A 26,525-nucleotide genomic window follows, 5' to 3' on the forward strand; every position below is an offset into this window, starting at 1 on the left:
ACCCAAGTGAGGAGACAGATTTTGCATTAAGCCCTCAATGCACATGGACTCTAAAAAAAAAAAAAGAGATCTCCTAGCAAGCGAGAGACCTAAGGCTTATGCCAGTCCTTCCATCTTCCTCTCTGACCTCTTCTAGGCAGCCACTGCACTCAGCTTTTTCATGTGCCTATTTAACCAGCAATGTGAAACTTGCACAGCCTTACCGGTGTCTCTGTGGTCTTCTCATCAGGGCAATAGGTAGAAACACTCCCCAAAGGAGCAGCACATTCATAAGTCTCCCATGCCCACAGGATGGAAAAGAGAGCGAGGAGAGAACAGATGAATTTTAAACTCTCCTCCTTGCCTCCAGCAGCAGTCTGTACTCTCCCACGCTGAAAAAAGGAAGGCTGTACAATTTGTGGAGGCCAAACTGTCTGGAAAAATGTAGAGAGAGAACTAATGGCAAATTCTCTTCTCTATCGATTCTCTTACTGTAAGGAAAGTGAAAGTCAGTCATTGAGCTGCTGGTAGAAGATGAGACCGCAGGGTCTTTAAGGGGCTGCTTTTACGCAAACCGCAGAGCTGGACTACTCAGAGTTGTATCAGTTCAACATATTCGCTACCTAAATTATTCTGCTTACACAATGCTTGCACTGTACGCTTCTTATGGGGATTACTTTTATTAGCAGATTACATTTGTCTTATCATAGGAACAAAAAGGATCCAAGACTGCTCCAGTTTGGATGTTAATTCACACATGTAGGACTCCTCTGTAGCCTACCTGACTCCGAACAGCTACTTCCTACCCATGAACAGGTAGCCAACAAACACATGACATGCTGAGGTTGGTGCAGTCGCCACCACACATGCTTCTTCAACTGATCTGTGTCTCAAAGGTGTCTGTCAGCACGCAGTACTGTAACATGTGCCAAATGAGAGCATGGGGGAGAAGCTCTAAGCAGGAAACAGAAGCTCGTCTTAGATTAGCACAGCTCACTCCAGTGTAGTGCTATGCTCAGATTTGGTTTTGATTTGCAAACCTTGCTGTCATTGGCTAAGAGGATGCTTGAAGTTTTGTTAAAAAAAAAAGCCCCCCACTGAAAAAGTCAGGAAGCTAAAACAAACACACAAATGAAGCTGCCCTGGAAGCAGTCGGTACCTTTAAAACCTATGTAATATGCACCTTTCTCAGCCCCTCTTTTACAGCATCTTCCTCCTTGCTTTCCCATCTCCCCTTCCAGCGAAGGCAGCTGCCCTGATGGGCACCTCCCAGGTGTCCAGCACATCATGTGCAAAAAGATGCAGCAGAGAGAGCAAAAAGAGTATCTCCCAACTGCGGGGGCCTGAGGCAACACCAGCCACCTCTAATCTTGAGTCCCTCCCCACCACCTCCAAATCCCTATTACAGGAGGAGCGCTTGCCTGTGGAGATGCCTTACAAACAAGCAGCAACGTCCAACACCAACTTGGCTCCAAGGAAATTTTAAATGGCACCTCGGTAGACTAGTGGCAGGCTTCCAGCTCTCACCATTAATACCAAAATTAACAGACCAGGAGTCATCATATTGCCAGAAGACGGCAGATCCTACCCTCAAACACATGTGCCAGCAGCTGCAGCCATGTTTTCGAATATGCTAATACCTGCCTAGAAGGAAACACTCCGAAATAGTTTACTTGCTAACCTTAACTCATGGTAAATCATGGTAGCAGAGACATACTGCAACCAGTAGCTTGATCAAGGGCAAGGTAAAAGTTTTTCTCCAGGTAACCTAGAGAAGAAATCTGAGCCTTAAAGGGAAAAGTTAAATGAACACTTGGGGGGGTGGGGGCGGGACAGACCCCACTCTTTAATGTTAGTATTTATTAATATTTGGGCTTCAACTGTGGATAAACAGACAAGAATCTCTCTGCCTGTGCACATATTTAAGACTGTTTACACATGATGTCCAAAAGGATGTCCTCATTTTATAAATAATTTGATCTGATGACTACATCAGAAAAAAGTGCAACTTGAGGCTACATACAGAGGCAAAACACTTGGCTACTGATGTCTAAACAGGGGGGCAAAGACTAAACATCAGAGTCACTAAAACTCAGCAAATGGTTTATAGTTGAAGCTAAGCACATAACATAATGCATATTTAACATACACCAAACTGTGCCTCTTCTTAAACTTTGAAAGCTGTGCTTCCCAGTAAGTCATTTTAAGTATTCAATGTAAGATTCTCCTAAATCTAAACACTCCATCTGCTACTTATACCTGACCACACAAGCCATCCGGCAATGCTTTACTCCTCCGATGTGGTAGGTACAACACATCAGAAAGAGCACTTGTGGAGCCACAGAGCTAGGTAACACACAGACGGCACTGGGAGAAGTTGAGGCTTCTCTCTCCCAGGATCGAGGAGAAAAGGTTCCCAAAAGATTTACTAGTTGAGCTCAAACCCTGCATTTTTGTTTTCCTTTGTCACATGCTCCTGTATGTGCGAATATATGGTTGTAGTTACAAGCGTATGTAATTTGCTTAAGATCAATCACTTTGCATGCCAGGGCAGTTTGGGAAACAGAAACCCTGCACACAGGAAACTCATTACCCTATAAAGAAATACTATTTCCAGCTAAAATTTGCTCTTCGGTTTAGTCAAATGCACAAACTTAGTTTGTTTCCAGTTTTGTTTCTCAACTGAGATCCTGTAATCAGCAACATGAGAACACCACAAGCAGTCTCAAAAGTTGGTCAAAGTAGTATTTGCTACACAAAATTTTGGGCAGACTTCCTAAACTGAGCAAGTTGTGGATTTTTTGTGATGTTCCCTATTGTCTGCTTCAAGCCATGATGCCAGGTCATACTCAGAATACACCGCACAAGGGCATGCTTTGAGTTCAAAGTGAGAGGCAATCAAGAGCTCTGTATGCAGAAGGAAGGAATAGAGGCCTTTTTAAAAAAAATAAAAACAAAAAAAGGCAAGGAGTATACATGTAATTTTGGTGTAGCTAAATTTTGTATAGGTATCTGATATACAGTATCAGTAGACAGTATCAGATATACTATCTGGTATACCCTATCAGTAAGGAATATCTGACAATAAGTAGAAGTCTGTGTAGGTATTTAAGAATACCTACATTTCTGACCCAGAGGAGCAATGAGGACTGCAAGCGTTTAACTTGAAATCGGTGACCACATGTGGTAAGAAGGGCTTGCCAGGATGTGATCCTTAATTACAACTTCATCCTGCACAGTTCCCTTGGAAAAGGATCAGCTGAGACATCTTGCCCAAAGCAGCTCCTACAGAGTACAGCCCAACCAAAAAGGAGACCAGGGTGCCAAATATAACAATAAAAAAGTTTCCCCTCAAATAATGAGGTATCCCATATAATTCAGCCCTGTAAAACCAGATTTGTCAAGTTCTAAATTGGGTTGCAGCAATATTTCATTACAGCATAAATCTTCCTTACACCCTAGTAAGGATGCCTAATAATTTAATATGCTATAATTTTTTTTTAATCTGGAACTCATCAAAAATTGCCTGAAATAGGCATCTCTTTTACAGTCCATTTTCCATATAGGTATAGACTCCAAAACATAACTGGTTCACATTCTTTGCATGGAAAAACGTTTGCAAAGTGCATTTACATGTAGACTAAGAAAGGTTGTAATTATCTCTCTTGGGTTTCTTAGATAGGTCAGTGCACATCCGACAAAGGCTTCTGTATTATCCCACAAGATTCATCAAGAATCATTTTTATTCATGAAAGAAGCAGAATCTCTTGAAAAGAATTATACCAACAAGTAAAGATTTCAAAAGAAAAAGAAAAAGTGGGATTCCAGAGCCAGAACTTTTAGAAATTTTTTTTACTTTTTATTAAACGTTTCACAACCCTTTTTTTGCTGAAATAGATTACTACACAAAATGCTGAATTACAACTGTCTCATATACTACTATTTCAGTGGATAACATACACAGACTTCACATAAAAAGACAGAAAATAAAGGAGAAGATATTTAAATGGATGGGGGGAAAAATACTGCCAGTATTTTTTATTAAAATCTACAATTCCCATTCCCTCCCAACTAATCAGGTCTGTAATAAAACAAACACCATTTCAAAGCAGTTACTATGTCTATAGAAACCATTACTGTAAAAAGTTAAGAATACGACCACATCAAGCACTATGGAATATATACATTTTTCTTCACGAAATAGATACAATGAAAATGGCTACACAAATTTAAGATTGCTCTAAGTTTGAAAAAACAGTGATGTCATCATTTTCCTGCTGCTTCTGAAAAGTAAGCACAGTTTACATCCTCGCTTCCTGCGGTCCCACTTCACTTCTCTTAACCCAAGAAACAGAGGACAAGCACCACAGCACCTGAGTGCTGGGATCATCAGAGGAATTTGGACCAAATCCATTTTACATCTCACCAAGCCTCTTTTAACAGCAATTCGATAAAACCTGCACTGCCAGGAGTTAAAATAAAAGGTGAACTGCCCTTTTATTTGCTATGTCTCTACAAGCATGTGTGCTATTTTTTTTCTTTATTCTGTTCAGACAGGGGTCACTAGCAGTGTATGGAGAAGCTAATTCATGGTCCTGATCCTGATCCCCACTAGGAGAAGGCCCCAGAAAGTGTCTAAATGCAGCAATTAAGACGAGTTTGACTAGTCTGCTTATCGCATGATTGCACTCCCTGGAGTAGAGTCTTGATACAGGCTTAAGTCAAGATAGCGAGTGTCACAACCATTTCACAGCTTGCTGTCAGATCTTTGAGACAATTTTAAAGAAGGAGGAAGGGGGCTGGGGGGGAAGTGGGTTTTTCAGGGTTTTTTTGTTGTGTTTTTTTTTTTTAAATTTCAAATATTTTACACTGGGGCAAGGCTATAATAAAAAAAGTTATTTTGGGTAACAGACTCACTACTCCCTGAGATTAAATGGTATCAACCCATTCCTGAAGAGCTAGGCAACCTAAAAGCAGTTCCCTGCAAAAAAAGCTGGGTTCTTAGCATCCAAGGAACTTCCTAGCCCTATTTTCAGACTAATATACAGTGAGCCCTGTTGCTTCTCTCAGTTCCCACACTGAAACAGTGGGAACTTTACTTTCCCCCTTACTTCGTTTACCAAACTAAGTTTTCGGTGCTCCAGACTCCCCTCAGGGGTGCTCAGGCTGGGGCAGCCACAGGAAAGCAGAGGCTGTATGCAGGGCTTGGGTGGCCTTTTGAGAAGATGGTGAGAGGGTCTGTATTTGCTGTTTTAGAGTCAAATGCTGGGACTAAGACTGGTAACAGGAAACTCCATCAGTTAACCATTTCTCCCAGCATTCCTAGGGAGTCCACTCAATCTGTCTGAAAATTTTTTACTATTATTATTACTAAAACAAAACAAATGCACACATAAAAAAAAAAACCAACCACAAACCCCATTATCTGAGATTAATGACCAGCCAGTTTCCCCACAGTTTTTAAGAACTGGGTTGGCTTTTCCAGCTGAGGAGGAAGTGAGGCCAGACTCTGAGAGCCGTTGGGCTGATGCCGATCTGCAGAAACTCCATGGAGTTCAGTAAAACTTTTCTGCATTTATTTATAGCTCTGCCAATAAGTGCAAAATCTGGTAAAAGTGGTTGTCAACTATTGAAACTGTACTAGCCCTAAAAATGTAGTTCTAGCTGATTTCTAGTTTTTTAATTTCTCAGATAAAGGAGGGACCTGTCTTAAATCCTGTCTTTCTAAATTCACTTCCCCAGGCATCTCAGTTAATTCAGTGCATCTACTACAATTAAAGCTTACTTTTGTTCTGCTCTGTGCTTCGTATTTTACATCTGCACTTGTACATATACACAAAATGCTTATTAGAATGTTTGTTTTTAAACAAGTGGCACACAATAAATATAAGTAACCTGACCTTACATTACTAAATCACCAATACTTCAAGCAAGGATTTTTATTCCGTTAGCATTCTTTAAAACACACACAAATTCCAGAAAAAACACACAACCCAAGAAAACAGAAAATCTTCTCCCCAGAATAGTATTTACTTGCTGAGAAGTTAATATTTTCCTTAACTGGAACATTTTTGTAGCTGGGAAAACAATGCATAAAGAATTGGTGAAATTCATACGCTTGTACATCTATTAGTTAAAATATTCCTTCAAGGAAGTTTAATCAGCAGACTTATGTCTAACAAGTACAGTCACGTAAGTAGTGCTGTCCACAAAATACTATCAACAAAAATATTTGTACAAACAGCAGAGGAAAGACATGGTAATGGTTGTTGCACAGGTGGATCATCTCACCAATCAGACTCAGCTTTTATGGCATTATAATTAACAGTACAAATTTTTAACAATTACAGCCTTGGTTAGTCTTCATAGCTGGCAGTTTCCATCTACTACTACACTTAGTCTTGATCTCAAAAATCAAGACACACCAATTAAATTATTAAAATCCTCAACATTCACTACTGCTCTCCCTGTCTTCAAACCACAAAAAACACCCAAAACCTAACCCATCCCCAACACCCCTTCCCAGAAGTATGCTTTCTAGGTTTTCATATACAAAAGAGGCTGGAACTTGCCCCAGCTGATCTGTGCAACTTTGATGACTGCATTTTCAAAATAAAAGCCAGGAAATTAGTCATGGTAGAACAGCATCTCTAGGGGACAGTTTGGGTGGCCACCAGCAAGACGCGTGTGGAAGGATGTGTGAGAGAGGAAGATTGGTATCTACCACTTCCTCCCTTCTGCCAAAAAAATTAGAAGAGGCAAAAGAGTCCCTCCTCACTTACTGTGGGCTCAACCCCAGGCACAGGAGAGGGCCAATGCTGGCGTCCATGCACAACGCAGGGAAGCGGCAAGACCAACAGATTTGGCGGGGAAATTCCTCAAAGCCAAACACACCTGGTTTCACCTGTTTGGTTAAATGGTGACTTCTTGAAGTGCATCACAGAGCAGTTGTTAAACAAACAAGACCACAAACCTCTAAGGGATCAGACCTCCAGAAGGACAGTCCTTTTCAGTCACCAGCAGCTACACAATACCTGTTTAGCTCAGGAAGGTCATCAGAACATCCACGCCCATCAAAAACACAGAACAGCCTAAAATACACCACCTCCTCCCTATGGCAAACCCACAAAAAAGGCTCCTTTTCTCCCCTTGTCCCACATGAGGAAAGGAGGACATCACCATGCCCCAAATCACCGTAAGAGGAAACTTGCTAGGTGGAACTGGCAATTTGTTTAGGAGTTGGTCCATGCCCCATCCCCGACACAAGACTATGCAATGAAATGTAAGTGTCCGACTAGATTCACCCCACAGGCAGCTGGCAAAAGGCCACACTCTTCCAAAGAGATTTTAGAAGCTAAAGCAATCAGCAATTACCCCTTCAACAAACCTGAGTAGCTTTATTTTGGGCACAATCCAGAGCTAAGTCAGAGCTGTTTGACTCTAATCCAACAGATTCTACCAGTTACACAAAGTACATGCTGGCTGTTAGCAGCATGAGCTCAGCACACCTTCCAAGTCTGCTGTCCTCGAGAGCATTGACCAGTTTTGGTGCTGTCCATCAAAAAAAAACTAGCACTACCTGCAAAAGGTCAACGTTGCAGGCAGGAGACAAGCATCAAGTTTTCCTCCAGACCCATCCAGCTTTGCTCCCAATGTGGGTGTAAAAGGAAAAGGAAGAGTGATAGCAACCCAGGATCTGGCCCTGCCTGCTGAAAGATGAGGAGCTGAGCAAAGGAGCAGCTCTTACCAAGCAAGGACTCACTCCTGGCATGCCCTCAGAGCAGCAGGATGCCACGGGATGCCATATACAGGGCCCAGCAGTACTACTCTGGTTGAAATGTTTAATAAAAACCTACTTTTCCTCGCACTGCCACATCATTCACATAGGCCAACAAAGGAACAAAAAGACCCCCTGAGAAACCAAGGGGAAGCCGTGCAGAAAGGCCTTCTGCAAGACCAAGAACCTGCCCACTGCTGAGAAAAAGGGGAGAGATGGAAACCAGTAGAGTGACTCACCGGGCATCAAAAGCTTGGTGGACGGCTGCTCTGCCAATGGAGATGTAGCCAGGGAGTAACTTCCACGGTGCTCTGAGGGCTGTGTGATGGCTAGAGAAGGACACCCTAACTTCTCTTCAAGGGCCTTCCTAAGTGATCCTGGGTGACCTCCACACCAGTGACCTAGCAAATGTCTTCCAAAGGCCTCAGCTTAATGCTTTGGCCCATGTCACTTTCTCTCATTTGTGTCTTCCAGCACTTCCTGGTTTCCCTCCCCACCTTGGGGCTTTTTGCATGGGTCTGGGCAGAGTAGTACTGTATAGCACCAAGAGATGAGGGAGTCAATTTGCTCCCTCCCAAGCCACATCAAGCCCAGGAGGTAGAAGAGAAGAAAGAAAGAGGAGGGGCCACAGGCAGAAGAGCTGAGCAGGGGAGCCAGCCTCAGCTGGCAACAATCACAATTTGGCCAAACCCAACTAACAGACCTGCAACCACCAGTTCCTGGTGGGCTGGTGATTCCAAACTGTAAGGCCTTCACAGGACAGACCACTTTCCTGAATGATGCTCTTCTCTTTTATCCTCATTAACATCTCTCACTCATTTTTTCAAAAGCAGGGAAGGTAGCTACCATTGCTGCTCAGAGCTGAATAACATAACTGAAGTCTTTCCTTTTTCACATTGAGAAGCACCTTACTGACTAGGTTTTAGTTGCATTTGCTTAGGAAAATGGACAGAAGAATATGGGTTTTTTTCAAGTTTTAACAGTCTCCCTTTAGCATCTCCACTTTCCAAGCATTAGTATGAATTTTCGACAGATTCTTAACCACACAGTAATTACACACGCTAGATCCCTTTCTCTGAAACTTCAAATGTTAATTAACAGGGAAAGGGCTATGTTAATAGCTTTGCTTTTTTTTTCAAGCGTCCTGGGATCATTACTTTACTCCAACTTCATACAGCCAGGAAAAAGGAAAGCATACACAAGTAACCATGGCAAGTAGTAAGCTAGAACTAGGCTGTGGATTAGTAAGAAAAGGAAAAATTGATGGATGAATAATGTGGGAATGATGGATTGGGTTACTGAGTTGCATGCATGGATATGACTCTGTGACAGGACACATATTTAAACTACACACAGATGTTTGGTGAGTCAGGAGTTTCTCTTTTGCCTTCTGTCACGTTCATTTATGTAGCCTGCTCCCACAGCTTCTACCAAGAGCCATGCTCTCCAACAGTCTGCGCTGTCTCCTGGAGATGGAAAAGCCTGCTTTTGGCCCAAATAGGAGTTCACCATTTTTTTCTGGTCATTTTTGGAAGTAAATAAAGGGCATTTCCACTAGAAACAATTCTCATTATCCCAGGATAAAAGATGATAGAATACAAAATCATATAATGCCATTTGTATTTAATACTCAACGGTTTCAAGATCCATCTTCTTCAACTATTAAAAAAAGTCAGAAAGATGCCGGGGAGAGGCAAAGCTTACACTTCAGATAAACCTCTCAAATATCAGAAGCAGTGTAATACAGATATTCTCTCATAAACTCTTCAGCATCACATTTATGAGAAGAGGGACACATTAATTTCTTTGGATAGAAAACATGGAACAGATGACCATCACAGCACTGGTGAAAACTGCTATGTCATTAAACAACCCCCAGCCACCTCAATTTATAAGTTCCTCTAATGAAGCAGCATGTGCCAAGCCAGGCAATCCTCATGAATTACATTAGAAGCCTATAGACTTCTCAGAAATAATTAATTTGCTCAGAGCTGCATCTACACAAAGTCGTACATACACTCAATGCTTCTGAAGGAAAATAAATTCTAACTTCTTACATCCACGTATCTTCACTTGAACATAAACCTGTAAGATTATTAACTATAATAAAGCTCTAAAATGGATGCTAAAATGGTGTTTGAGGGCAGCATCAGACACTCCAAAAACATATATAAGCCGAATTCTAGTGCACTGTATAAAGGCAAGTTTCAACTAGAAAGCTTTACTGTGATTTGTGGTACTTTAAAAGCACTCTTGTAACAATTTTAATAGTTTAAAATATTGGAGCTTAGTCCCAAAGAGATGTAGCTAGTGCTAAACTGCCATTTTAATGGAATTTTTGTACCCTTTCTCTATGCTCTACTTTATTTATAAACCTCTAGACTTTTTATTGATTTTTTTAACATGATGAATTGAGCCTCTCTGGCAGAGAGGGCCAAAGAACAGCACATGAAAAATTACAGATTCACAGTTTGTGAAAGGGACAACAATAACAAAACCCCCAAGGCAAAACAATTGCACTATAATGCATATATGCCTGCGTTCATTGCTTTTCAGATCTGCACTCTGTGTGTGTGTGCATATAGATCTCAAGACCTCTATATTAAATTTACTGTCAGAAACAATTAAAAGAATGTAATATACAGTTATATCACATGCTGTACATCTTTTTTACTTACAAAGCATAAACTTGACTTCAGCATCTGACTTGACTAACAGTTGCTCTGAAGTGGTATAGGACATGCCATCAAAATTACCTCAAAAAGTTTTGTAGTAGTTCAAGGGCTAGGTTCTGGAGATCCAGAAGTAAAAACATTACAGGAAGTTTATTTATAGTGTATATATAGCAAGAGCTAGCGTAAGTTAATACAGTTAGCCAGTCTTACAGTGTCCTGTGCCAGACAGCTCATCAGGATACTGTCCTGCTGACCCAAATTCCATAAGCAGCTCTGCCCGTGTGAACATCACCAAGTCCATCTGTGGTCAGGCTGTGAGATCACTACTCCTCCTGCAACCCAGCTCAGAAACATACTACAGAATCATACAGTGGCAGAATAAAAACTTACTAACCATGTACATGGATGCAAGTGTAATGGATTCATAACCCGCCCACGTGAAAAGACACTGTTAGTCTTCTGACACAGAGACAGACCTACTTTGGTCGCGTGATCCAGCTTTCAGTTACCAACATTTTGCAAGGGATAAGCAGAACAGCTGATACCACAAGTTACTTTCTTACACAGGGAAGAACATGAAGGACAACAACAAAAAAAACCAAAAAAAACGGCAGCAAAACCTAAACTTAGTATGTCTTTTGTCTTTATCCCATTTGGTTCATCTCTCCTTACTGCAATGTATTTTTTAAAATCTGGATCTGTTCACTATATGTGTGACTAGATTAAAAAGATTCCTTGAACACATGACTGTGCAATTTCATTTGAATTCTTTGCAGGATCTTGCAAACTTCCGTGCACTTAATTTTAGAAACAAGGACAACAAAAAAAATTCAAAAACCCAAGAACAATATCTGCCACTTCCTTATGTGCTCTATATTTTTCTAGCTCTTTACCAGAAATGGGAAAAAAAAACGCAAAACCAAAAAACAACCACCACCCCCCTCACAAAAAGAATGTTAAGGGGAATTATATCTTCCCTGACACTTTGAAATATAAGATACTTCTGAATTGTCGGTCTCCTAGAAATCTTTTACACCTGGCTATAAGTTCCCCAACTGATACGCAGAAGGAATGGCAATTCAGAGAGCTGTTTGTGGGGATGTGAAGACAATGGACAGCAGCATGAGGCATATTGGGGGATTGCGGCTATGCAATGCCCCAAAATGATTTTCAGTGGACATAACTGCGTCGTTCCAAGTCCAGAGTGACTACAAGTCTCCCCACATCTTCCTTTCAGCGGCTGCTCTTCAGATGATGGATGGAGACACAAGATCAACAACTATTATCACAGTAGTAACCAATGGGGACCTAGCACACATGCATGCAATGCAACAGCAACCAGTAATACAACCGGAACAGCTCAGGATGCCTGACAAACATACAGGGTCAAAGAGTGGGAGACTACCAAACTAGAGTTTTCACGTCACATCTCCCACCACCCCATACCACCTAAGTCACCAAGCAGGGGTGCAAGACACATCCAATACAGTTCCTGTGGGCTGGTGCACACATCAGAAGGAACCGTGCTTTCTCCTCAGTTCAGCAAAACCGGACATACAGACCCAAAACCAGACCTCCTGACTCTTTCTTGAAGGTCACACATCTACAGGTGAACTGTGGAGCTGAAGGACCAGCACTGCTACCAAGTGTGCTGTTGCTCTGCAAGGAACACGACCTTCAGAGGCCAACAGTTTCAACCTGGCCTTTTTGCTGCTGCTAAACTCACACAATTCTTTATCCCCAGTAAGCATCTGATTTTTAAATACCACTCCGCCTCAGCTTGCGGACACCTGCTACAGACAATTACCAGAGAACATATGTAAGAAAAAAGAAGAGCATATGGCTATACAAATAACTACAGCGATGCAGTGCTCCTCACAAGCTCTAAAAGGGGCAAGTAATTTCACCAGTTCTTCAATGGTCCAAATCCATGCGTGTATGAGCATCTACCGCTCATGTGCACATGGAAGAACACCAACACCTGGTGTTCTCCCTGGGCATCCCTCAGCATTACCCCCTCCATTCCCTTCTCCGTGACTGTTAGGGAAGCAGAGCTGAGCCAGAAAAGACATTTTTTTAAAAAAAAAAAAAAAAAAAAAAAAAAAAAAGGGTGTGTGAATGGCTATCCATAGCTTTTACAGGCCAAGAGCCCGATCCAAAGCTGTTCCTGCAAGCCTTCCCAATGAAGGCACCTGGAGGCCTCCTCGCCTTCCTCCCAGGGTGGGGCATGGCTGAGGAGTGGCAGGAGGAGAAGGGAAATCTCTCTACATCTAGTGCAGTGATGGGTGGGTTTGTTTCGCTGTATTTTTTTTTTAAAGTAATTGGGATCAGTCCCTTCCCCACTGCCTCTGCCCTCCCAAAATAGTATAGACAAATAAAAACATTCTGCATATAGGACATTATGGCTGGAAGTTTAGCAATAAGAGAGTCAGGACAATTGTTATGCTTTGGCTTTGTCTCTACGCACATTTGGTACCGCCACTGTCATAGTACCAAGTGTGCTACATTCAAATGCATAAATTCAGAATCACATTTCCCCCTTTTCTTAATGTACTTATTTTTCCTCTGGGAAGTGACTTACTTTAAAAATTGATTTATGATTTAAAAAGGCAGCAGTCAACTTTTCAAAATGTCAACTTTAATTTGATTTCTGTTTTCTTCCTCCCAGCTCCTCAGGCTCTCAGAGAAAATGCCCAGGCCTCCATTTCACACTCTGCCACAGCAGAGTGAAATGCCCCAGAGGGGCAGCCCCACAACCTTGGTGTTTCTGGTAGACATAAGGCACTCTCCTTTGTATGTGTACATACATGTGTGAGTGTACATGTTTACTCGGCTTTGACTATGGGACACGCAGGCACAACCTAAGAGCTTTAGTTCACAAACCTACTCAATCTCACAAGGGCAGGACGTTTTAACCTGCAGGGCATGCGGGGACACACCTGTGCGACGATGTGCCACAGCAAACTCCTGACCTGGTCACCAGATCTGCAAAAAGGCAACACACCATCCCTTGCTTGCTTATGCTGCATGAGCGATCCTGGGAACAACATGGCATTAGGGGGTCACCTGGGCTGGTCGCATGCACAGCAACGAAATAAGTTACATTCCCATCAATTTCAAAAGGCTTTAGACCAGGTCGTTATTTCTCTTCATCATACCAAATTCAGAGCATTTGCAATGGGGATATCAATGTGCCACAGTCAGCAAGGGAAGACTCACAGCACAGAGTGAGTACTCAGTTAAATTAATAACCCAACTGCAAAGAGAAAAACCTCTGAATTTAGCATAGCTGACATAAGCTGTGATGTCATTTCCACACAAAGGCTAGTGGAAAAAAAAATAAATCTTTTTTTCAGATCCAAGATACAGAGATATGTAAATTGCTTGGCCTCCATTTCAAATAAAGTGTGAGATAAACCAAAAACTTAATACTGCTTTCAGCCTTCGTTCCTGCTCTTCAGAGGACTCGAAGCCTACAACAGGATCAGATCACTGGGGGAGCAGTGAGCCAAACCACTTGTACAGGCATGCAGCCTCAGCGCCGTCCCACCCAGCAGTGCCAGTAGAGTCTGGTTCTCACTCTTCAACAAGATGTTTGGGGTTTTTTTTTTATTTTGGAGGAAGTAATTTCAAACAAATGATTAAGAAAAATTTTTTTGCTGTAAGAACTCTTAAGGATCTTTGGTACGGTTATAGCTGAAATTAACAGTTCTCTAAGGACAGGTTAAACAAGCCAAGCAAAACAAGTGAAGATCAGAGAGAAGGGGCATCTAAAAATAATAAAAGATGGCCAGCTAAATTAACAAATAAACACAAAACTTCAACCAAACAGAAGAAAACACTGAAAAAGAAGTCTGAAAGTACAAAAAAAAAATCCAACAACTTACTGAATTTGGGTAACTCAGAAAAGGCTGAAGAATAATTTTACCATTTTTAAAAAATATTAACTTTGTTAAAATAAAAAAAAAACCCTCTTGTCCCCCCCAAAAGTAACTCCTTAATACAATCTTTGCTTTAAGTGCTATGTATACCTATTATGCCAGTAAATCATTTAAGAACTTGAGAACATCTATGAGAAAATTCAACCTGGAGGGTAATTTTCCTGAAGTTTCTGCCTGGCAAATGAAAACAGTGTTTTCAACAGATGAATATTCTTGCTGCAATTGTTATTCTGTTACCATCATGTAAATTGGTGATTTACACAAATACAGTTGGAAATCTAGCTAATGAAAAAAAAACCCAAAACCCCAAAATCAAACCAACCTGCACAGGACAGGGCAGAACAGCACTAATAACATGTAAGCACAGGTTTCTGAATAATAATTAAAAAAAAATTGTTGCATAATTTATTCACTTTTCCTACCAGTTTCACAGATTGAGATAGCAGCACCAGGAGATAACTAAAAGATTTCTTTTGCCTTTAGCCCAGTAATTTACAAGTCTTCAGGTTTCATTGGGTTTTGTTGTTGTTCAATGGGAAAATACTGTGGAAATAACATTTACCTGCATTCCCAGTCTACAAAGCTCGCTAACTGCAGCTTGATAGAGGCACATGCCCACCAAGCACCACAAAGATTTACAGTAAGTGGTGACTAATCCTTACAGCGTATACTGTACATGTATCACTGAGTCAGCTTGAAAGTTCGTTCATTCACTCGAACACCGCTTCTTCTATTCTCCTCTGTCTCTGATCTACAGGCAGATCTGAAATCTGCCTTCCCTTCATTCAAGAAGAGCTTCTTATTGCCTTAATAGGCAATAGGTGCAGGTACAAAAACTTACTGCTATTGTACCGGATTGACCTAAAAAACATGGACTTGCCTACACAGCAGCATAAAAACAAACAAACAAAAAAAAAACCCAAAACACCACACACACACAAAAAAAGCCCCACATCTTCTTTCAGCAAGAAACTTCTGTGTATGTAAGGAAGGAGCCCTGCAGGAAGGGACTCTCTAGGGGGCATAAACTGACCCTGCTACTGCAAAAACTTCCCAGCTCCAACACTTGGCAATCTGATCGTACAAAGCCTGCAAGAAATGCACGGTTTAAGTGATCTGGTTTACTGGTAACAAAAGCAGTAGCAGAATAACACACATATACTATAGGTAGCTGGAATGGCCACATATGACTTTGCATTTGCTGAAGCCTAAGATAAGACGCCCTGCTCTTTTGTTCTCTTTTTTAGTTTCTTGCAATTTACATAATTAGCAGTACAGATTTTCCAGAAATAACCTGAAAGTAAAAGTTCTACCTGAAAAAAAACCATCTGTTTATGCTAAGGATAGCATGGGGCTTAAAGGTAAGGATTTTCTTTACATAATTGAAGCCTCTCATCCACTTGGTAACCATGATTCTTCAACTAGAAGAATACAATTATTACAGAGTAAAACAATTACTTTAAAGAGCTGCATTCATATACAGACCCAACCTTGCACCTTCTTTCAGTCACACAGGTAGTTCAACTGACTACGGTATGAGCAGGCGTTGCTACAGATGACTAAAAATTGAAAAATTTGGCCCAATACTGAGCACGCTTAATCCAACGGAAGTCTCTCCATCAACCAGCTTAATGTAGTAATCTATGTGCCATTGCCACAAAGTCTGTGCTGCAACCTTGTTAGTTTTGGACGATCGCCCACTGGCTGAGAGCTAGTCTTTAAAACCAGATGAGCCCATGTTATTTTAATAAACCTCTACTTTAACTAACGATCAAGTAGTTAGCCTAGGGATCATACGCTGACAGACCTCCAGCATGAAAGTCTTGCTCCGTGCATAAATTATCCTAATTCTATCGTTTATGTACGTGCATTCAACACCCGGATTAAAACTTCTTCTGAAAGTTGGACATCGTTGAAATTGAAGTCTACTAGGCCCTTATTTTATCATCCCCACTCATATTAAGCAGTACCTTACTGTGCAGGCAGCCACATTTGGCTTAATTTACGATCTTTTCATTAACAAAACAGCACTTAACCCAATGTCTTTTTTCTGTGCACCTCCCTTTTCAGGCATATTATTTCTTTAACTCTAAAGCTGTTTTTAACTTCAAAGACTAATATTTTACTACAAACAAAATGAAAGGTAAAATTCATCCTCTGCAATGCATCTTTGGTTTTTAAGCACAGAAATGGTGAAGGCTTTTTTCGTTTTACCTGCAAGGCATATTCTCTTATTCATGCTTTTTCATTATAACAGCAGCAACTTTAGAAAAGTATTAAAGTTCATTATGAACCAGCTCTTTCAAAATTTCATAGTCCTAAAAAAACCCCACTTTTCCTCACTACAGAAAAATTTGGCTTCTCGTTTTCTACTTTTATCAAACACATGCAGGCAGCAGCAATACTTTTTCATCATGATCCATGCAGTTCAGGTACCAATCTACTGAACTCTGACAGCATAAAATAAGCTTATCTGATGAAAAAATACAGAGAATTACTGTTCATCACCACCACTGAGAAGCCTCTTCCAGTCTTGAAAACACATAGCATCAATGGAAGAAAGAGGGAGAAGCTGCCCACCTGTGCTTCTGCAAACATTTGGCTTAGAGGAATTACTGCCACCTTAAATGGAGACATGTCCCTACCATACTCAGAAATATGGGTTTAATGTAGTTGTGAGTATGAATCTCACTTTTCCAGACAAAACTTGTCTGCTGATTTAGGAACCTCCCTCCACTCCCCCGGCTCTGTACCTGATGCTTTGCCATGTAGGCATATTGAAACACACAGAGATGGCTGCAGAGCACTTTGCTGTTGAGGACTGAAAGAAAATTAGTGCTTCATTGCTTGTGTTCAGAGACACCCTCTAACAAAGCAGATACCTGCTCCCTACAATCTGTCTTATCTTGGCGTGATCAGGAGGGTGAAAGTCCTTCCGGACAGAGGCAAGAATGTAATTTCTGACACTCAAATGCCTACAGAAAAGACTGCTTCCTGCCCTGCTTGGCAGGCTACTGCTCGCAGCAATTGTGTTGCCAAAGAAATTTAGAACTTCAAACAGCTTTACTCGATCCTTTATATAAAGTATCCTGGTTCAGCGTCTCACCACTAAAGCACGTCAGTCTCCGAGATGGTTTTCTGCCCTATTTTTGCCAGGAACTCATTAGAATATCACTGCAAGTACTTGTTTATTATCATTGCTGTGATGCCGAATTCACATTTTTACAATGATCAATAAAAACTAAATCAACACACTACACGCCCAGCCCACACATGAAGAAAATTCATTTAACAAGATCAAAGTTGTCTACCTTCTACTGCTGTAAAATCACAACCAGCCTGTTGGGTTTTGCCAGTTATCTTTGAAGAACGATTGGAAATGAACAAAAATAATTCTGGAAGCACATACTGAAATTGCCGATACAAAACAGAGATAGGATGACACATGCAAATAACCATGTGGGAGACCTTCGCTTGAATTCAAGATGCATGGCGGGCCAAAGAGAGAGCTAGAGTATCAACGTTTCTGCAAAGGTGCACCATTCAATGTAGCCTAACATTAACCATTTATTTTGTTTTATCGAAATACATACGGGTTTCTTTGCAACACTGAATGTAAGCTTTTGAAAAGTAACCAGAAAAACCCAAAAAGCAAGCCAGTGAGTTAGCATCTGAACTGCTTCCGCCCATTTGCCCCCCAGTGTGTTAGGGACACAAGGAGTAACAAAACTGCTGTGCTCAACGCCGACGTAAACTTGCGGTTCAGGTGACTACAGCCTCCTGCACTCAGCAGAGACAGCTTTGGTGATGGCCACAGGGCTCACGGTTATTTGAAATCCCACTGTGACCTAGGAGCCACTGCAGAGGTGATGCTTTCTGCCTCCACACAGAGTGCAACGTGCAGCCCTCTCTCTGCTGAAGGCAGCGCATGGCCAACTCAAAGACCACCACCTCTCTGCAAGGTAAGCCCAGCTTTGATACTCGGGACAAAACAAAACATAAGAGGCAGGTGAAAAAGAAGCAACTGGGAAGATATTTGTGGAAGTCTATGTCAATATCCTAAATATTTCAGGTCTTTGGCAGCCTACGTTTTAGAGAAAAAAAAAGCTCAGTTTAGTCTTGTAGGGTCTTCTAAGTATTCATACTTGTGGCAGATGTGAACCATTTAAAGACTGGTCAGCATCCATTTTTTATTTAATACTATTGTCACTAACAATGCAAATCTTAACATCACAAAAAGAGCAAGTAGCTAGCAAATTGGCTCATGAAGTAACAATGACGCCATTTACTAGACAGATTTTTTTTTTCCCCCTGGTACAAACAGGACCTTCCACCAGGACACCGACTCCACCAGCAGAGACAGACAGCAGGGTAGCAGCAAAGAGGAAGCACTGGCATTACAAGTCCAGTAGGCAGCACCGCCAGCAGCAGCCCTACTCAAACGGCCAGCAGCTACAGACTCTTGCCAAAGAAGCCCCATTTACCTGCTCCTTCTTCATCCACCGCTATACTGTCCAAAGGAGTAAATAATCTTTGGTCTTTGATCAAAATGTGTATTAATAGCATCTTATCTTATGCCTCCAAACTTTCACAGATTTATAACACAGTATTTCCTATCTGCAGGATTTTAAAACTGTATTGAAAATTAAAGTGCATGGGATCTCTTTGAGGAAAAAATATTAATGGCATATGAAAAACATGCTTCATAACACACTTCCTGCTCACCGATAAATTGTATTCAATTCTGCATGCAGAGCAGAGGGCTATTTCAACTTATGCAGAGCTCTAAGAGCATTAATTTCACTAGGACCCACTTAAGAACATACTCTTGCAAGAGTGCCACAGGACAGCAGGGTTTATCCTACTGACCAATCCAAAACTACATGCTAGGATTGTAGTGTGTATTCTGTTAAGAAAATGAGAGAAGTTATTATTTAGGTCAAGTGTAAAATTTAAAAAAAAAAAAAAAAAAAGGCTTACTAAATAGCTGTAATTGGCATAACTCTCCAAGTGTAAATAGAGATCCTTCCAGGAAAAGGCATTTCTAGTTCTGATCTGGCACGTGAAACATGACAATGTTGGGAAAAATACTTTTCTGCTAGCAAAACTGGAACTCAGGCAGGACTCTTACCCATACAGAAGTGTTGCAAAACCCCTCAATCCCCTAATATGCACTACTTTACGAGCAGAATTTTTGGATTAAAGGGGAGAATGTATTTAAGGTCATTTCTAAACACACCAGCATTAGCTTTTTTTTTTCTTTTAGATATAAAAACTAGAACATGGACTTCCCTCCTATCCTCCCACCCACCCCCCCCAAACACACATACACTAAAAATATATAAATAAAGGAAATGAAACTTCCCCATCAATGAAAATAGTGTATGGGGCGGGGTGGGGGGGTGGTGTGGGAGTGCAGAACAAAGACAAAAATGGATTTGTACAGCATCTTTTATGGCCAACTAAGAGTCAAATGACCTTTTTTTTTTTTTAAGACAGAGAACTTCAGCCATTATCAAATTTTAAACTTGCTTCACAGGTTTGGGTGCTTTTTTTTCACAGTCCCGTGCTGAAGTTATTTAGGATTCAATATTCATTTAAAGAGAAAGTACCCAATATAAATTCTGCACTTCAAATGGACCCTGTCCTTTAAGAGCCATGGTAAGCCTTGTTCTAGCCACACCATGTTAACAAAAACTTTTCACCATCAGAGGCCTTTTAAAAAAGAGCTACTGATAATTTAACATTTGACTTATACCTATTTTGCTGGGGCAATCCTTCCCCAGTCCATATTTTTGCAGTCTTCACAGTCCAGGGTTAGCTGGAGGTTTTAGTACCTGAATCTTAGCTTTTCCTCATTACCGAACATGAAATTTTTGACAAATGAAAAAAAAAAAAATCAAAAGAGACCATCTACAACATTCTTGCTATGTTATAGATGCAATGAAGTCTAAACATGAAGAGAAAAAAAAAGACTAAGCAAAACAAAACCTTGCAGCACTGCACTTCAAGGACATATCACAATGCAGGCTCTATCAAAAACCTTACAAGGAGCCGCTGATGAGGGAAGGGAGGGGAAAGACAGCAACCATTTTCTCGCTGAACTAAGACAGGAGAAAATTTGTGATAAGGCCCAGGATGGCTGCTTTAGAAAGGTCGAATTGGTGGGGTGGGGAAACACGGCACTTGTGGCCATGGGCCTGGAAAGTGACCTACACCAACCCAGCTGACCGGCAGATGGGAAGCTGAAGATCAGCAATTTGCATGAAATTCTTGCAAAATCTGAACTGTAAATTGAAGAAAGACAAACCAAAAAGAAATTTTTTTTAAAAAATCAACTACCTTTTGAGTCTACATCATATCAGCATCTTGGGTCTTTCCAGAGCAGATCATCAGTCAACCATGAAAACTTAGGTGGGCTGTTTGTGTGAGACACGTTACTCTTTGTTACAGAGTAAGCTGAAACCACAAGACTCATTTCACTCAGAACCTCAAAATATACCCAACGCTACACAACTCCTCCAAAACCCTGCAACATCCCCACTGTAAGATGGAGAGTTTAAACTGTAAAAAAAAAAATAAATAAAATCCTTATTATAGGGTAATAGGGCATACATTAAAAGCATGCCCTGGGTTCCCAAAACCATTATCCTCTCCAGAAGAAAGTAACGTAAATTATATATTCGCCTTGTAGTTTCTGCGGCAGCAGGTTGTAACCTGAGCACATTTTCCAGTTTTACCCCCCACAAATCAATGTCTTTTTTCTTTCTGCTACTGTTTTGAGCAGGGCCAGGTGAGCCTGCACACCCCCCACCACAGAGCCAAGCCAGAAAGAGACAAAATAAACCGCTGTCAAAAGTACTCTTCCTTCTGCCCACAGAAACCAATATCCAACAAGAACCAGTGTTGATACGACTCGCCTATCACCTGCATTATCTACTCTGTCCTCCCGGCCGGGCTGGACTGCACTAGAGACACGTGTGCAAACGCAGCAGTGAGGAGATGATGGTACAAGAGCCCATTCTTGGCATCCCCAGATGCCAAAACACTCCCACAAGCTCTACAAGATAACTTGGTGCATAAACACATGCTGCTAAAAAGCAAATTCAGTGGATCTCTTCAATCTGTTCAGCTTCAAGCAAAGAGTTAAAGAATAAACCAAAACTGATAAAATTGTTGCTACCTTTCTTTGAACCACGCTCAGACCTGCTCTTTGAAGGAAAAGCTGCCTTTCTTAAAATATATTTGAATGTGCTATTTTTGTCTTTATCTTAGAAGGCCTGATTTCCCCTCACAGCCCTGCAATTGATTACAATAATAGGTTTCTTAGAACTGGACAAGTTAAGGAGAGGTTTTTATAACTTCATATGCAGCAAAAAGTATGGAATTTGCTGCCTTCAGGTATTTTTTCAGTTTCGAGTGCAGCCCCCTCACCCCACCACCCTACAGATACTCAAACGGGCAAGAACTCTACTCTTCTAAGCAGTGCCATGGAAGTCAGCACAGCCCCTCGTGCCGCTCACGTTATGTAAATAACTGAGCGCTCGGCAGCCACGCCAGGCAGAATTCATACACGCATTTAGAGATGCTTCTTCCTACGTCTTACAGGTGGAAGACAGGCAAAAGGATCTGTTCATTTTAGGGACAGAAAAACTTAATTCTGATCATAATTCTTCATTGGAGGCTATGCAGCCCCTAAAAAAATGCAAGGGGAGGAAACAAATTGTTTCCATATCAACCATTATTTTGCGTCTATCAAACACTGCTTGCTTTAAAAAAAAAAAAAAACAACAAACAAAAAAAAAACAGAAAACTCCTATTTCTAAGGAAGATGACATGAAACTCCCTTATCTTGCAAGTTATTCTGACACATCATAAGGAGCCACAACCTTCCAGCACCAGAATCTCATGATGACATTACAGATCGCAGGGCCCTTCTTTAGTTTACTACCGTCCCATTACAGAATGGGGAACTTCTCGAACACTTTGCCAAGTAAGTTTTTAAGCAACATATTCCCCACTTGATTAGAACAAACAAACAAACAAAGATTAAAATATTCACAGCAAAATATTATCTTACTGCTTTAGAAAACCTGCAGTACATTGCAAGACCAGCCTTCTCAGACTTTTCTCATACTCCCTGCCAGATGCCAAATTACAAACTCCATTTATATTGGCAAGCCTCACCGTATCACTGGGGACATTAAAATGACCAGAAGTAATGGAGTTTTTAAGTTTAAAATTTAGGAATTCCATTTTTCTACTTAGGCTACTTGAGCACTACCCAAAAGTGAAACAAACCTGAAACAGGGACTCGCTTTATGGTCTTACATGCACACCGGAGTATTCTCAGAGACATGGGATGAGCAGTCAAGGTTGAGAAAAATAAATGGATAAGATGTGGAGACTTTTTCAGTCCATCCAAATACTGCATGAGTCAACGCTAGGTAGAGAGGTTAGTCACACTGTGGTTTATTTACACTCACAATGGCCCATGCTGGAGTGATGTAAACATCAAAGGCAGGATGCCTACCTCGGCAGATGCCTCTGGCCCCATTGCTGTCCCCCAGGGAAGGATGCCAATGGCAGGACACACGTTGATAGTGGAGTGATTGAGCCCTGACCTTATCATGTCACCCAGAAGCTGATTCTCTGCTCTTCACTCAGGCCAATTTCCACAGTGAAGTGCACTACTTGTACTTGAGATTTTTTGGCTTTTCAAGATACACTGGTTTGACTACCACACCGACAACGCTGCTCAGTTCCCCGCTGCAGCCTCCCAACTTCAGAAACACAAGCTGCTTATCAAAAGGAGCACAACAGATCATAAGAGCATTTCTGTGTGCCAAAACTTCTGAGAAGTGTATATTTAAACCTTTAATTTTTCCAAAGTACATCCGACTATTGGTTATAGAAAAAAACGCATACAACATCTTTTCTTCATATGAACAGTCACTTATCTAAATTCTAAACAAATATATTTATTTGTTTTAAGCAAAGCCGTATAGCTTAACTTCCATGCCACATATGCCTGCATGGAGCATTGAAAAGGCAGCGCTTCTGTTGTTAAATACCTGCCTTGGACAAGCCTTAGAAAAAAGGGTAACATACCAACCAGGGAACATCATGCCCCGTCACTTCAGCGGGTAACAAAGTTAAATGGGTTATCTCTAGATAGAGGCGTCTTATTAAGGAAATGGCTCCATTCCGATCCAATATAACATCCCAACAAGACCACCAAGGAGATGAGCGATCACAGCAACTAGATGCAATATACCACGTGCAGGAAGGCTTCATGCATACACCGACATGACAGGGATGGGTCACTTCATCATGGCGCTGCGCCCCGAGCGCGGGCAGGGGGCTGGTCCTGGGGGAGCTCTGCGGGCAGGTGCCCAAGGCAGGATGGCCACAGGCAGTAGCGTGGCCCCGCCAAGCAGCCTGGCAGGCCAGGCCCAAGCTTGCCAGGTGAACTCTCCCCTCCTCCCATGAGACACAGTAAAATTATAGCTGTCAAAGATGTAAAACATCACCCCTAGTGATTACCTGCTTAAATCATTAATCACGCAGTTAAGCACTTTGCAGCGTTTTCCGTAACTAGTTTAGTTACGGGTCACCATACATATTTTGATGCTCCCATATTACTCTGTAAAAATCTAGGAACCTCACCAGCAACTACCAGAATCACAACCAGTGTTGATGCACTGGGACTGCAAGTCTAGGTCAGAATTTACCAGGCAAAGGTATGAACCCTGCTAAGTTTACAACTCCAATAGTCAAGCCTGGCTAGTTGACTGGCAGATGTGAAAACCACTCTGTAAAGTCAGCAGAAGGATGAGTAGGCATTACCCATTTATTAACCGGTTAACTGCCAATTAATTTTACTTGCAAATTACCCCGCTGGTATTTAAACATCTGGCTAAGATTTTTTGTTCGTTACCCCCCGCTTTCCCCCCGTATTTTGACGGGCCAGAAAAACGAAGCACTCCTGCGCCCCGGCAGCGCCCGGCCCGCCGTGCATTCCTCTCCCGCGGAAAAGGAGAAATTCACGTTTCTGCAAAATAAGTTCGCACCCAGCGGCGCCACCCGGCCGCGGGGAAGGGCTCCCTCCCTCCCAAGCCGAGACCCGGACCGCCTGGTCGCTCGCCCTGACTGATACCGAAACCGTGCCGAGCGCGGGCGGGCGGGGGGTCGCGCGTGGGCCGGCCACTCGTGTCGGGGAGCCGTGACGGCTGCCGCGGGACCGCCGTTCGGACAACTTCCGCGGCAAGCCTCGCCGAGCCGGCCCTCCCCGCCTCGCTCCCCGCACGGCACCGCACGGCGCGGAGCCCGGGACCTAGCGGCGGCGCCGCGCCCCGCTACCGGCCCCGCCGCCCCCCTTCCCGCCCGGGCCGGGCAGGTACGAGGTCCGGGGCAGCGCCTCGCGCCGCGCCCGCCCCCGGCCCGCTCCCGCCGCCCCGGGCGCCCCCCGCCCGCCTTCCCTCCCTCCCTCTCTCCCTCCCGCGGCCGGCGGGGAGCGGCGATCGGTGAGGAGGAGGAGGAGGAGGAGGAGGAGGAGGAGGCAGCAGGCAGGGCCTCGCCTACTCGGCGCTGCAGACCGAAAGCGAACTGCAAACTGCAAACTTTTTTTTTTCCCCCCTCTCATTTTTTTTTCCTCCCAGCGCAGCCCCGCTCGTGCAAAAATGAAACTTGCGAAGCGTTCGCCTACCTGGCGTGAAGTCTGCAACAAGTGCAGGCGCGGGGGCCGGGCGCGGGGAGCGGCGGGGCTTATGTCGGTGTCGGCGAGGAGGGAGCAATTGCGATATTAATTTATTACAGAGCTTCCCGGGCTCGGTCCTACTTCACTTACAGTACGGCGCTCATCCTGTAAACAAATATCGCTCCGCCAGGAAACATACTCCCCCCCGGCCCGGCCCCGGCCGCGCTGCCAGGCTCCCACCCCGCCGGCGGCAGCGGCACATGGAGCGGAGCGGGGCGGGGGCCCGCCGCACCCCCCCGCACCGCCCCGCGCAGCGCCGCGCCGGGGGAGGCTCCGGGTACCGGCACTTACCTCCGGCACGGCCTCCCCCGCCCGCCGCGCTGCCTTTGCCGAGTCCGTGATGCAAAAAAAAAAAAAAAATTTTTAAAAAAAGAAAAAGGGGAAAAAAATCCCGGTGTCAGCAGATCGCTGTCAAATTATTTTCTTGCAGAAGAGAGAGGAGAGAGGGAACGGGCGGGGGGGGGGGGGAAGCAGAAGCAGAAGGGGGAGGAGGCTGCGGGAGGCGGCGGGATCCCTCCGCCGCGATGGGTCTGGCCCCGGGTGGCGAAGCAGGAAGTAAGGTGTCGGCGGCGCCGCGGCCGCCCGGCCCCGCGGCGGGGCGAGGGCGAGGGGCGCCCGCCGCCTTCGGGGGCTACGCCGCCGGCCCTGCGCCGCCGCCGCCGCCTCCCTCCCGCCTCCCGCTCCGCCGCGCCGCGGTCTCGCCGGCGGCCCCTCCTCTCAGGGCGGCGAGCGCAGCGCAGGTGCCGGGGCCACCGGCGGCGACCTGTCAGCGGCTGCCCCGCCGGCGCGGAGCCGAGCGGCCGGGAGCGGGGCCGCAGATCGGCGGGAGGCGGGCGAGGGGTGCCGCGGGCTCCCGCCGCATGCCGCAGGGCGGAGGGGCCGGGGCCGGCTCCCGCTCCCGCCCGGGCGGCGGCGCCGGGGGGTGACGGCGGCGCCGCGGGCCGGCACCGCGCCGGTCCTGGGGCGGGGGGTCCCGCCGCCGAGGGGCTGGGGCGGGGACGGGGACACGGGTGTCTCCCCTGGCGCCGCGGGGGTGCCGTGCGGGGGAGGCGGGGGATATCGGGGGCTGCGGCGGGGGAGGAAGCGGCCGGGGGTGAAGGCACTCTCCCACCGCGGGGGTCTCCTTCCCTGAGCGGGGAAGCGCCGCCGGGGCTGCCGGCGACGCCGGGGGGCTCCTGTGCTTTGGGTTTATTTAGAAGTTAATTCTCTAATAGAGCGAACCTTGTAGGAATTTGTTCCTGTGGTCACCGATCTTTACCACTGGTAGTCTTAAATTATAATTCCCTCCCCCGCCTCCTTTTTTTTTTTTTTCTTCTAATTCCATATAAACGTTTTGGTGAAATACCTCATCGGTCCTGCCTCCCTTGAGCTCAGAATTTGCATTAGATTGCACC

At 43.8% G+C, this 26,525-nt stretch overlaps 1 protein-coding gene across 1 annotated transcript in view; it reads right to left on the reverse strand.

Annotated features, from left to right (window-relative positions):
- The window catches only part of TRERF1 (transcriptional regulating factor 1), a 105,190-nt gene extending 79,952 nt beyond the window's left edge, over positions 1–25,238 (reverse strand). Inside the window, exon 1 of the mRNA XM_075088992.1 lies at positions 25,081–25,238. The gene's annotated coding sequence lies outside the window, so the exon portion shown is untranslated. The remainder of the gene's footprint in view (positions 1–25,080) is intronic.
- Between the last annotated feature and the right edge of the window lie 1,287 nt (positions 25,239–26,525).

The sequence above is a fragment of the Phalacrocorax aristotelis genome, chromosome 3, assembly GCF_949628215.1.
Source record: "Phalacrocorax aristotelis chromosome 3, bGulAri2.1, whole genome shotgun sequence".
NCBI classification, from domain to species: domain Eukaryota; kingdom Metazoa; phylum Chordata; class Aves; order Suliformes; family Phalacrocoracidae; genus Phalacrocorax; species Phalacrocorax aristotelis.